Source organism: Xenopus tropicalis, chromosome 1, assembly GCF_000004195.4.
Source record: "Xenopus tropicalis strain Nigerian chromosome 1, UCB_Xtro_10.0, whole genome shotgun sequence".
In the NCBI taxonomy this organism is placed as follows: domain Eukaryota; kingdom Metazoa; phylum Chordata; class Amphibia; order Anura; family Pipidae; genus Xenopus; species Xenopus tropicalis.
In genome coordinates this window covers 184847741-184859053 of record NC_030677.2, presented here as the reverse complement: position 1 = coordinate 184859053, position 11313 = coordinate 184847741, and positions in this window count along the sequence as shown.

Sequence of the window (11313 nt, the reverse complement as noted above, 5' to 3'; positions counted from 1 at the left end):
CCTCGTACGAAACCTATTGTTTCTACCTCCTTACCTGCCGATTCAGCCCTGAATGGTGTGTGGCACATCTGACGATGTTTTGTGCGACCGCCACGTGTATGGCCAGCTTTAACAGTGTAAAGACCTAGGGTTAGATAGTGATCACACAGGTTCCACTGGAAGCATATACCTGAAAGCTGGGAGTTAACCCATTGTGCCCTGCAGCTAAAGGGTTATTGTGACTATTCCTTATAAGTACTGCCTATGCTGTGAGATGCTACTACCTGCCTATTCTATGCTGTAATTACTCCTAAGAGGCTGTGTAAATAAACAGTTCATGGTTTCAAGGTTAAGAACCACTGGTGCCCATTTATTAAAAAATACAACACATATCTACCTGGCCTCCATACAAAGCGAGGGCTCACCCCTGAAGGATACAGTCTCATCCAGGATAAAATACGGTGTAGCTTGTGGTAATTGAAGGGCTAATTTACTATAAGCTTACAATGGTAAATGATATGCACATATTGCTCAGCATGGCAGTTAGACAGCACAGTGGGTTTTATCCACTAAACTCTCACACAGGCAATGGCTTCTAGCAAGGGGTAAGGGGAAAATACAATTACATATTACAGTTCTGGCTGTGGGTCATAAGATATACACCAATATTATGCCTCCCAGATGACCCATATTCCACCCCAAATAAAGCCCTGAACTGTATTTTAACACTTGTCACTTTCTTGTGTAATCTTCCTTAATCCTAACTCCTACTGTCTGTAACAACCCTTCTGCAAACTCTTTAACCAGCAGTTGGTCCCTTTTGCCTTTATCTTTCAATTAAGGCTGATGCCACACCAGGCGTAGGGCTGATTTTTTCGGCAAGCGGAAAAACGCCTGCTACTTGTGCCTGCACCTGAATGAATGGGATACGCTCGGGTGCAGGCACAAGTAGCAGGCGTAGGGCTGAATTTTCGGCAAGCGTTTTTCCGCTTGCCGAAAAAATCAGCCCTACGCCTGGTGTGGCATCAGCCTAAGCCCTTTTCCCTTGTGCTATATTTTTTCTGCTTACTTCTCGTGCCAGTCTATCCTTCTCCAAGCTTTCCCTCATTTTGCCCACATCACTCTCACAGTAACAGGCAGAAGTAGCCTCAATATTTGCAGCATCTCGTAGCTATTGGCCTGCACCTAGACCTTCCCAAGTTTACCCCATCACTTGTTCTACAGTGCTGCAACCCTTGGCTATTTACAACTTGGTACCAGCAACCAAGCTAACCGGCTAAATGCAGCCAAAGTGGACATATGTCCCACCCATTTGAGCCCACCCCATGTAACAATATGAGGCCTTAGGACACTGCCTTAGTTACATTGCCGAGGAGCCAGCCCTGTGGTTACAGTGTGAGCGCTGCTAAGAACAAAGCAGTGATATCCTGTGGGAATGCACATGGGTGTGGGTAGACTGTGGGCACTGCTAAGAATGAAGCCTACATCCCTGCATTGATTGGTTTCTGCTCCAAACTGGTTTATCAAGCAGAGCATGCAGTACATTTTTCTGGCAGTGCAACATTCTTTATCTGTTAAATGCAGAAACAAAAAGTGGATGTTTACTTAAATAGTAACTATTAGTATGATTTAGCCCATTTGGCCTCGTATTTGTTTCAAACACAGCTTGCTCCCTTGACCCTATGCCTTCTTCTCTTCTTTCAGTTGCTTAAACTCTGTGCTCCGGCTCTTACTCACATCTTCAACTCTTCTCTGGCTTCTGGAATGTTCTCTTCTTTGTTCAAACAGGTCTGTGTCAAACCTGTTCTTAAAGGGGACCTGTCACCTTAAGAAATAATTCCAAATTGTTTTCTATTGTGTTTGTCAAGCAAAATAAACTTCACTTACACTATATAAATTATTTATATAGTGTATATATATATACTATATATATATTCTTATATTCTTCAGCCTCGGAATTCACAATTGCAGCAAGCAGGCCGGCACCATTTTGTGGACACTGTTATCAAAGCAGGCATTGCATCCTGCCAAAATCTTGTTTCTGTGCCAGTATGGGGGGACCTGGTGCCCATATCCATGCACTGGTTACACAATTACATGGTGAGGAGGGAGGGGGAATGTGAGGAGGGCAGCGACATCTAAAAAGTTCTGAATTGAAAGTGAAAGTAACTCTCTGCCCTACCTGTATGCCTAAGGCATAGAGGCGGGGCAGGAAATATATGATTGACAGCTGGGATTTTTAAATGCTTATATAATGGGTATGGGTGTGGTAATAAAAAATGATTTTGAGTTTCTTGTTTAATTTGAAAAGGGCTTTTATTATACAGCATTTTATGTTTGGATGACAGGTCCACTTTAAAAAGGCCTCGCTGGACCTGTCCTGTTTCTCTGATTACCTTCCTTTCTCGCTTCTACCAATTGCCTTCAAAATCTTTGTGTTCTCCCATATTACTAACTTTCTAAGCACCAATAATCAGTTGGACCTGCTGCAATCTGGTTTACGCTCTACTGAGACTGCATTGTGCAGTTACAAATGATTTCCAGGTTGCTGAAGCCAAAGGCCACTTCTCTGTACTAATCCTCCTTGACTGATTGGCTGCATTTGATACGGTCGAACACTCCCTCCTGATGCAAATTCTGCATTCGATTGGTCTTTGTAATTAGGCTGAATCCTGAATATCTTTCTACCTTTCTATCTGAGACCCTCCCCATTGGCTGCAGTATACTCTTTCCTACTGGCTAAAGTGCCAGGAAATTACAATCTGTAAATGATACCATAAACTTGCAGGATGTTTCCTCCCACAGAAAACCCGTCATGTTGTGCTGTGTGTGAGACAAAAAGGGACTGCTGTTTTCAATCCTTAGTTTACCCATACATTGACCTGAATAAATATTTAGATCTACATCAGGCAGTTTATCACAGAATCAGAATTTAAGCTTGAAATCTGCCTCCTGCTGTAGGGGGCCGGGGTACATGGAGCGCAGTGGGGCATTTAATAATAGGTTCATGAAAAATGCCTCAGGGGGTGTGAGGGGGTGTATAGCAAAATGATTTTGCTATGGGGCCCAGTAACCTAATGACCCCACTGTTCCTATCAGTTACTTCACTGAGCAGTAACTTTGGGGGAGAGGGCATTTTTCACATGGGGTAGTGTCATTTTGTTACTCAGCAAGTGTTGGGCCTTAAAATGTTCCTTTAAACTAAGATCATTTTTCTTTTTCCTCAGCGAGCGGCTGTATCCGGAAGCCTCTCCGAGATTTATAAGGTGAGTAAAACAGATGGGTAAAAAGTAGGGGCTGCTAGAGCAGGGAATCTGGGAGCTGGTTTGGTGAGACCTCCACTTAGTTGTATGAATGTTCCACCCTCCAGTAACCTCTCTCTAACATGTACCTTGTGTTTCTCACCCCCCATTCTTCACATAAGTCCCCTCCCTCCCTATAGGTAATACATGTGTTTCACCCTGGGAAATATTATTTTATCAATAAAATCCCTTCTTTTGATATTTTCTAGTCTCCTGATGGTCGGCTGACCAAGGATGTGCTTCTGGGAGAGCGGTACTGGCGATGTGTACAAGGTAAGGATAGAAAGCAACTTAAATGTGCTATCCCTACCCCTGCTTTGCACACCAAGACATTTTCTGATAACCTGGTAATTCTGTAGCCCTATTATTCTACTGTCAATGGCTCCCCAGGAGCACTCATATTACACAGAAGTTGCCATATACATATAACACATTTAAATAACACATTGACACAATTTGCAGTTGGCCTTCATCTTTCTTTTGTGTGGTTTAAGAATTATTTAGTTTTTTGTTCAGTTAAACCTTTCTGTCTATGTTACAGGGTCGCCACCATTGCAAAGATATTGTGGCTGTCAAGATTGGCAACATCAGCCGGGAAGGGTATCCTTATAGTTCCATTCTCCATATCATTCCTATTGGTGTGGCTGTCTATGTGAGCTAAAGGGTTTCTATTATTCCACTCCAGGACGAGGAGTCGGTAAGTAGAGAAGTGAACTTTCTCCAGCAGTTTGGCCACAAGAACATCACCTCTTTCCATGGAGCCTACTACAGGGCACAGGAAGGAGGGCTCATCGGAGCTCCTGGAAGTAAGGAAATATTTTCACGTTCGTCACTCATGTGCCAAAGAAATCTCCCTTGGAGGTGATATAATACATGGCCTGACTTCATTTCTTTCTATTGCAGATTGTCCTTGAATACTGTGACGGCGGATCCCTGCAAGACCAGATCACCAAGACCAATGGCCAATCCCTGAAGGAGACCTGGATTGGCTATGTCTGCAGGGAGGTATTAAAAGTAAGGCTAGAATAATGCCTTGAGGACTCTCCTATGATTTTGCTTTACATATAAATATATGTTATATATAACATACATCTCAATCTCCCCAGGGGTTTGTCCATCAGAACCGGGCCATTCATAGGGATATTAAGAGCCCCAACATCATGCTCACCAAGGAGGGGAAAGTCAAGCTGAGTGAGTAAAACTTACAGGGAATAATCTATATTTGATCCCAGTCTCTTGACCTTCATTGAGTTTTGGTTTTGGTCAGTGTTTAAAGCCTGGCACGACAATTTTTACTCAACACATATTATATATCACATAAAAATGATATATAAGATGTCAATACCCTTAGTACATTTCTGGCCTAGCAGGGACCATCCTATAACAACAGTACCCTTTGGGCCTAGGAGAGACTGACAAGTCAGTTTCATCTCCATTAGTATCCTGATTAAGAGGAAGGATCATTATGCTAAGTGGTGAATATATACTTACCAATGATAGTGCTGTTGGACTTGTTTAGCAATACAGCAGCCCTGTGCCCTAATATTAATCAATACAGTATATGACTATTGCAGATATTACTTGCCCTTTAAGGAGAGGTGGGATGGGAGGGAAGAGGCAGAGCTGATTTTGTTTAAATACAGGGTACAGCTGTATCAGCTTCTCAGTTGTGTTTGGACCAGACCTTTAAGAGACACTTTGATATCAGTTCTATCGCCCCCTATGGGACGGTGCTTCCCCACACGTTAGGTAGAAGCTGGGCTGCCTACTGTGCTTTAGCTGAGGTTGAACAACATATCCTAAGGATCATAGCATCCGTGCCCCTTGATACCCATGAGTATGGAAAAGGGACACTGTTACTGGGAGTTGGTGCCACGCCACAACCATGGTTTTACTGGCGCCAGGTCCCACAAATTTATAATACATGTTAATGGATACTTTTCCCTGTTTTCCTGGATTTTGCATAAAAATGTTGCCCTTATGTTCCCTTTCTCCTCTTCAAATGTTATTATTAGTGAAATTAGAATGTTTAAAATACTAAAGAGATGCATAGTTTGCCATGGTTCTGTGTAAATAGCACAATTCTCTTATTGTTTTAGGTTGTGCATCTCACTGTCACTGCCCCCCCCCCCCCCCCCCATAGTACATAATACAGATTTCTGGGCTTATTTGATATTAACACATTTCCCTGGTTTTATATTTTCAATGATTTACATACTGTAATTTTTCCATTTTTGCAACCATAGACTAAAGAAATAGTGCTCCCTGTTGGCTACATGTTGTGTAACGTTTCTTGCCTACATTAGTTAAGGTGAAAAGAAACTCGTGGGGTTTTGGCCAAAATACTTTGAGCATTCATAAATGTGCCACATAGCAAGTAGTAACCTAGTTACAGTCCGAGGTTCCTATGCTCTGAATGAAGCCCCCTTTAGACCCTGCAAATCATTACATAGTAGGGAAAGCTAGACATAATTTTTATTGTTTATATATTAGCTTATCCGTACAATGTCCCCTTGTCACAGTGCAGCATAAGGCTAAGGGCTCTGGTACACGGGGAGATTAGTCGCCCACGGCAAAACTCCCTGCTTGCGGGCGACTAATCTCCCCGAGTTGCCTTCCCTCTGCCATCCCACCGGCGAACATGTAAGTCGCCGGCGGGATGGCAGACGCGGCGAGGCGATTTCGGGAAATCGCCGAAAAAGACTCGCGAGGCTTTTTCAGCGATTTGCGCGAAATCGTGCCGCCGCGTCTGCCATCCCGCCGGCGACTTACATGTTCGCCGGTGGGATGGCAGAGGGAAGGCAACTCGGGGAGATTAGTCGCCCGCGAGCAGGGAGTTTTGCCGCGGGCGACTAATCTCCCCGTGTACCAGAGCCCTAAAGCATTCCAGGCAACTTCAGATAAAACAATTGATTGGCTGCCATAGGTTACTGCCTAGATGCCAATTTGCTCCATGTTTATAAATGACCTGATCTTACCCAGCACCAATATTGTCATGCCTTTCAGAAATAGGCTGTAAAGCTTGCTTGTTATCCAGGGGCGGATTTGTAAGACAAGCGCCCCCAAACCCCCCCCCCGCACGCAAGCACACTCGTGATCACGCATGTGCGGGTCTTTACAATCGCGTACAGAGCATGGGGGAGAGGTCCCCATTGCTCCGTATGCGAAAACAACTTTACTATTTTGGTGCGGCGGGGCGGCATGCCGCCCTAGGCCCGGGAATTTGTAACCGCTATATATCCCAACCAGGGCCGGAATTAGGGGTAGGCAGAAGAGGCACCTGCCTAGGGCGCAACAATTGGGGGGCGCCGGGCAAAAAACCTCTCCTGCCTACCCACAGCCAGCGCTCCCTTTTCTTGCCCCCAACGGTTGTCATTATGCGGTGGGGGCAATTACTCTTTCTACTTGCATCGTCTGCCCGGTCGGCTTGGCCCACCCCTGATGCCAACTAGCTGTTGAGGTACCAACACCTCAGATTTGGTTGCTGTGTTCTTTATTGAGACAAAAACTACTAGCAGAACTATAATTACAGGTCTTGCGTTAGTGCCTGCAGCATGGGGGGCCCTTGCTTTGTCCAAGGAAAGGTACTTTGGGTAAAGAGGTCTCACCACCTTGGGTTTGACTAGGACCTGATGGCAGAATGTAAATTAAGGGTTCATTAAGGTGGAAACCGTAAGGGCAAATAATTGCTGACCAACTACTCTCTGCATTGGTGCACCAGTGCTCTACCTTTACCATCATTTCAACCTGCCATTCTTTTGTTACATCTGCTTTGTGAGTATTGACAACACTGCATGTACATCATTTGTCTTGTACAATAAAACCAATAAACCCAGTATCTAGCAGTGGAAGGTATAGTTCAACAACTGCCTTCATAATAATCCTTTGCATAACGAAGGCCCATCTGTTGAAAGAAAGTCCAACGTACCCAATGCTCTAACCCAGTGCTGTCCAACTTCTACGGTGCCGAGGGCCGAAATTTCTCTAGCATACATGGTGGAGGGCCGCTAATGGAAGCCAGTTTTGACCACTCCCCTTTTTGAAACCACACCCACTTCAAACCACACCCATTTTATCACAATGGTGGTAGCACAGCAAAATCCCAAATGCTTGGTCCTTACTGTGGGGATATCAACCATCATTCATATGTGAAAGAATTATGTCATATTAAGATATACCCTTAAATTCCATATGCCTCCTCCTCCCCTGTGGATAGCCGAGCAACCCCCAGTACATAATTACACACCTTAGGGACCATTTAATGGCTATTTCCAACTGCTAACAAACTCCCACAACAAACCCCTGCCAGGTTCACCTCCCACAAGCAGCATAGGGCAAGCAGAGTATGGCACACACAGGCAGCACTCTGCCTGTCCTATGCTGTCTGTGTGTGCCATACTCTGCCTGTCCTAACCTGCCTGTGTGTGCCATACTCTGCCTGCCCTACCCTGACTGTGTGTGCCATACTCTGCCTGCCCTACCCTGACTGTGTGTGCCATACTCTGCCTGCCCTACCCTTACTGTGTGTGCCATACTCTGCCTGCCCTACCCTTACTGTGTGTGCCATACTCTGCCTGCCCTACCCTTCCTGTGTGTGCCATACTCTGCCTGCCCTACCCTTCCTGTGTGTGCCATACTCTGCCTGCCCTATGCTGCCTGTGTGTGCCATACTCTGCCTGCCCTACCCTGACTGTGTGTGCCATACTCTGCCTGCCCTTCCCTTCCTGTGTGCCATACCCACCCTGACCTATGCTGCCTGTGTGTGCCATACTCTACCTGCCCTATGCTGGCTGTATGTGCCATACTCTGCCTACAGTACCTATGTCTGAGGTGTGAAGAAGTGAACAATGGGAGTGACTACAGTCTGAGCCTGAGGTGTGAACACTGCAGGGGTTGAACAATGCAGAAACTAAAAGGTGTGAAAAACACAGGGGATTACATATTTAAACAATACAGAGGGATTGCAGCCTGAATCTGAGGTGAGAACCATGCAGGGGGCCAGTTAATCTCAGTACTGATACCATTTAATGCTTACTCAAAGGTAAGCCATCAAAGCAGCCAGACAGGTGGGGGGCCACACAGAGGGGGGTCGCGGGCCGCATGTGGCCCGCGGGCCGCCAGTTGGACAGCACTGCTCTAACCTATCACTAGCTGGACGTGTCTGTATTACAGCCAAAAAGGGGTTACAGGTATTTTTAAAAACATTGTAAAACTGCTAATCCCAGCTAGGCCTCTCTGCTAAGTCCCTCCAGGTTCCTTGGTGGAGCATGTTTGTCTTTCACATCCAATATTTTTGGTTGTGATCCCCTGGAATAAATATCATGCACACTCTGTTTAAGGGAAACCATGGGTCTGTAGGGAGACTGGCCAAACATTTCTTCCATTCCTTGTTTTTACATTCACATAAATGAATATCCCAAATCAGTGGTGGAACCACCAACTTTTCGCATTCTCACAATAGGGTGCACTCCAAAATCTTTTTTTAATTTGAAATGTTAAGCTGGTATATATTGTGTATTTTATGTGGCACTGAACATCAAACTGGGAACCCTGGCCAACCAAGCTCCAGCTTATTTATCCTTCCTTGTATGTATTAGAATTGCTTCAATTACATTTATGACCCAGCCCCAGGCTTATTAAAAGACATTATAATATAATATGTTTAATAAATACATGCTTTTCCAGAGCATTAAAAAATTAGTTTTGATTGTACAGTTTATTTTATGTATCCAGGCTTCCTTGGGGTATTAGCAGGGGAATTGTATAAAATCCCTATATTATGCTGGGAAACCTGAAGGGGGTAATTAAATAACAAAAATAAACCCACCAACAATCAGATCCCCCTTTTAAACGGGTTGTGGGGTTTTGGATTGTATGTAATTAAAATTAAAGGGGAAGTAAACCTTTACATTCATTATTTATTTTAAATTCCAAGATACTAAGGGTAAAAAGTACTGTTAATATGAATGAATTCTCTTACAACAGTGGGCTGATATTTTTCTGGTTAGAAGACACGAGAGAAAAGTTATCTGAGGTTTCTAATGTTTTTTCCTGACCAGAAGAACCTCAGACCAGCCCTCTTTCTTTCTCCTGAAAACTTTCTTGACAACGTCCTTGACTACTTCATGTTCAGAAAATGACCAGCAGGTGGTGCAAACAAAATGCATTCATATTAACAGTACTGCAATTGAAATCTGCAAAAGGCTACATAGTACCCTTGCAAATAAAAAGGGGGCAGTTGGGATGCTGCAGAATTGCTCTTCTGCAATGTAATAATCCCTATGGACTGCGACACACGGGGAGATTAGACGCGGCGTGACAAATCTCCCTTGTCGCGGGCGACTAATCTCCCGGAAATGCCATCCCACCAGCTAGAATGTAAATCGCCAGTGGGATGGCATATGCGGCGCCGATATTGCCAAAGTTTCCATTCAAAGCAACTTCGCCGATTTTGGTAAATCGTGGCGCCGCGTGTGCCATCCCACCGGCGATTTACAGGGCATTTCGGGGAGATTAGTCGCCCGCGACAAAGGAGATTTGTCACGCCGCATCTAATCTCCCCGTGTGTCACAGTCCTAAAGCACTTCTTAGTTATCTCGATATAAATATAACATCTTTCCAAAAGAAAGTGTGAAAGAAGAATTATTTATTTTTGAAGTAAGGAAAATAATTTTGAAATAGAGGAATCAGCAGAAGATGCAAGAATGTACATCACAGAAAATAGTGAAGTCTGTGTTGAAGGTAGGGATTATGGAATAGCAGGTATAGAGATGGTGTCTATAGTAGTAGTGGGGGGATAATAGCCTCTGGGAAGGGACTGTGGCTGTGGGATAGCAGGTATAGTAGGGAGAGATGGTGTCTATAGTAGTAGTGGGGATAATAGCCTCTGGGAAGGGACTGGGGCTGTGGGATAGCAGGTATAGTAGGGAGAGATGGTGCCTATAGTAGCAGTGGGATAATAGCCTCTGGGAAGGGACTGTGGCTGTGGGATAGCAGGTATAGTAGGGAGAGATGGTGCCTATAGTAGCAGTGGGGGGATAATAGCCTCTGGGAAGGGACTGTGGCTGTGGGATAGCAGGTATAGTAGGGAGAGATGGTGCCTACAGTAGCAGTGGGGATAATAGCCTCTGGGAAGGGACTGTGGCTGTGGGATAGCAGGTATAGTAGGGAGAGATGGAGCCTATAGTAGCAGTGGGATAATAGCCTCTGGGAAGGGACTGTGGCTGTGGGATAGCAGGTATAGTAGGGAGAGATGGTGCCTATAGTAGCAGTGGGGGGATAATAGCCTCTGGGAAGGGACTGTGGCTGTGGGATAGCAGGTATAGTAGGGAGAGATGATGCCTATAGTAGCAGTGGGGGGATAACAGCCTCTGGGAAGGGACTGGGGCTGTGGGATAGCAGGTATAGTAGGGAGAGATGGAGCCTATAGTAGCAGTGGGATAATAGCCTCTGGGAAGGGACTGTGGCTGTGGGATAGCAGGTCTAGTAGGGAGAGATGGTGCCTATAGTAGCAGTGGGGGGATAATAGCCTCTGGGAAGGGACTGTGGCTGTGGGATAGCAGGTATAGTAGGGAGAGATGGTGCCTATAGTAGCAGTGGGATAATAGCCTCTGGGAAGGGACTGTGGCTGTGGGATAGCAGGTATAGTAGGGAGAGATGGTGCCTATAGTAGCAGTGGGGGGATAATAGCCTCTGGGAAGGGACTGGGGCTGTGGGATAGCAGGTATAGTAGGGAGAGATGGTGCCTATAGTAGCAGTGGGGGGATAATAGCCTCTGGGAAGGGACTGTGGCTGTGGGATAGCAGGTATAGTAGGGAGAAATGATACCTTTAGTAGCTATGGGCTAATAGCCTTTGCTTATGGAAAATCCCACACTGGCCCATTACCCAGCATTCGTATTTCCATGCATAATCTATTTTGTAGTCTTCAGCTGGACATAACTGGGGCCAACAATGGCTGCTGTCAGGGCCGTATCTATATAAAGGCACCCAAGGGCCTATGTCTAGAGCTGCAGCTTTAGGCGGGCAGCCCT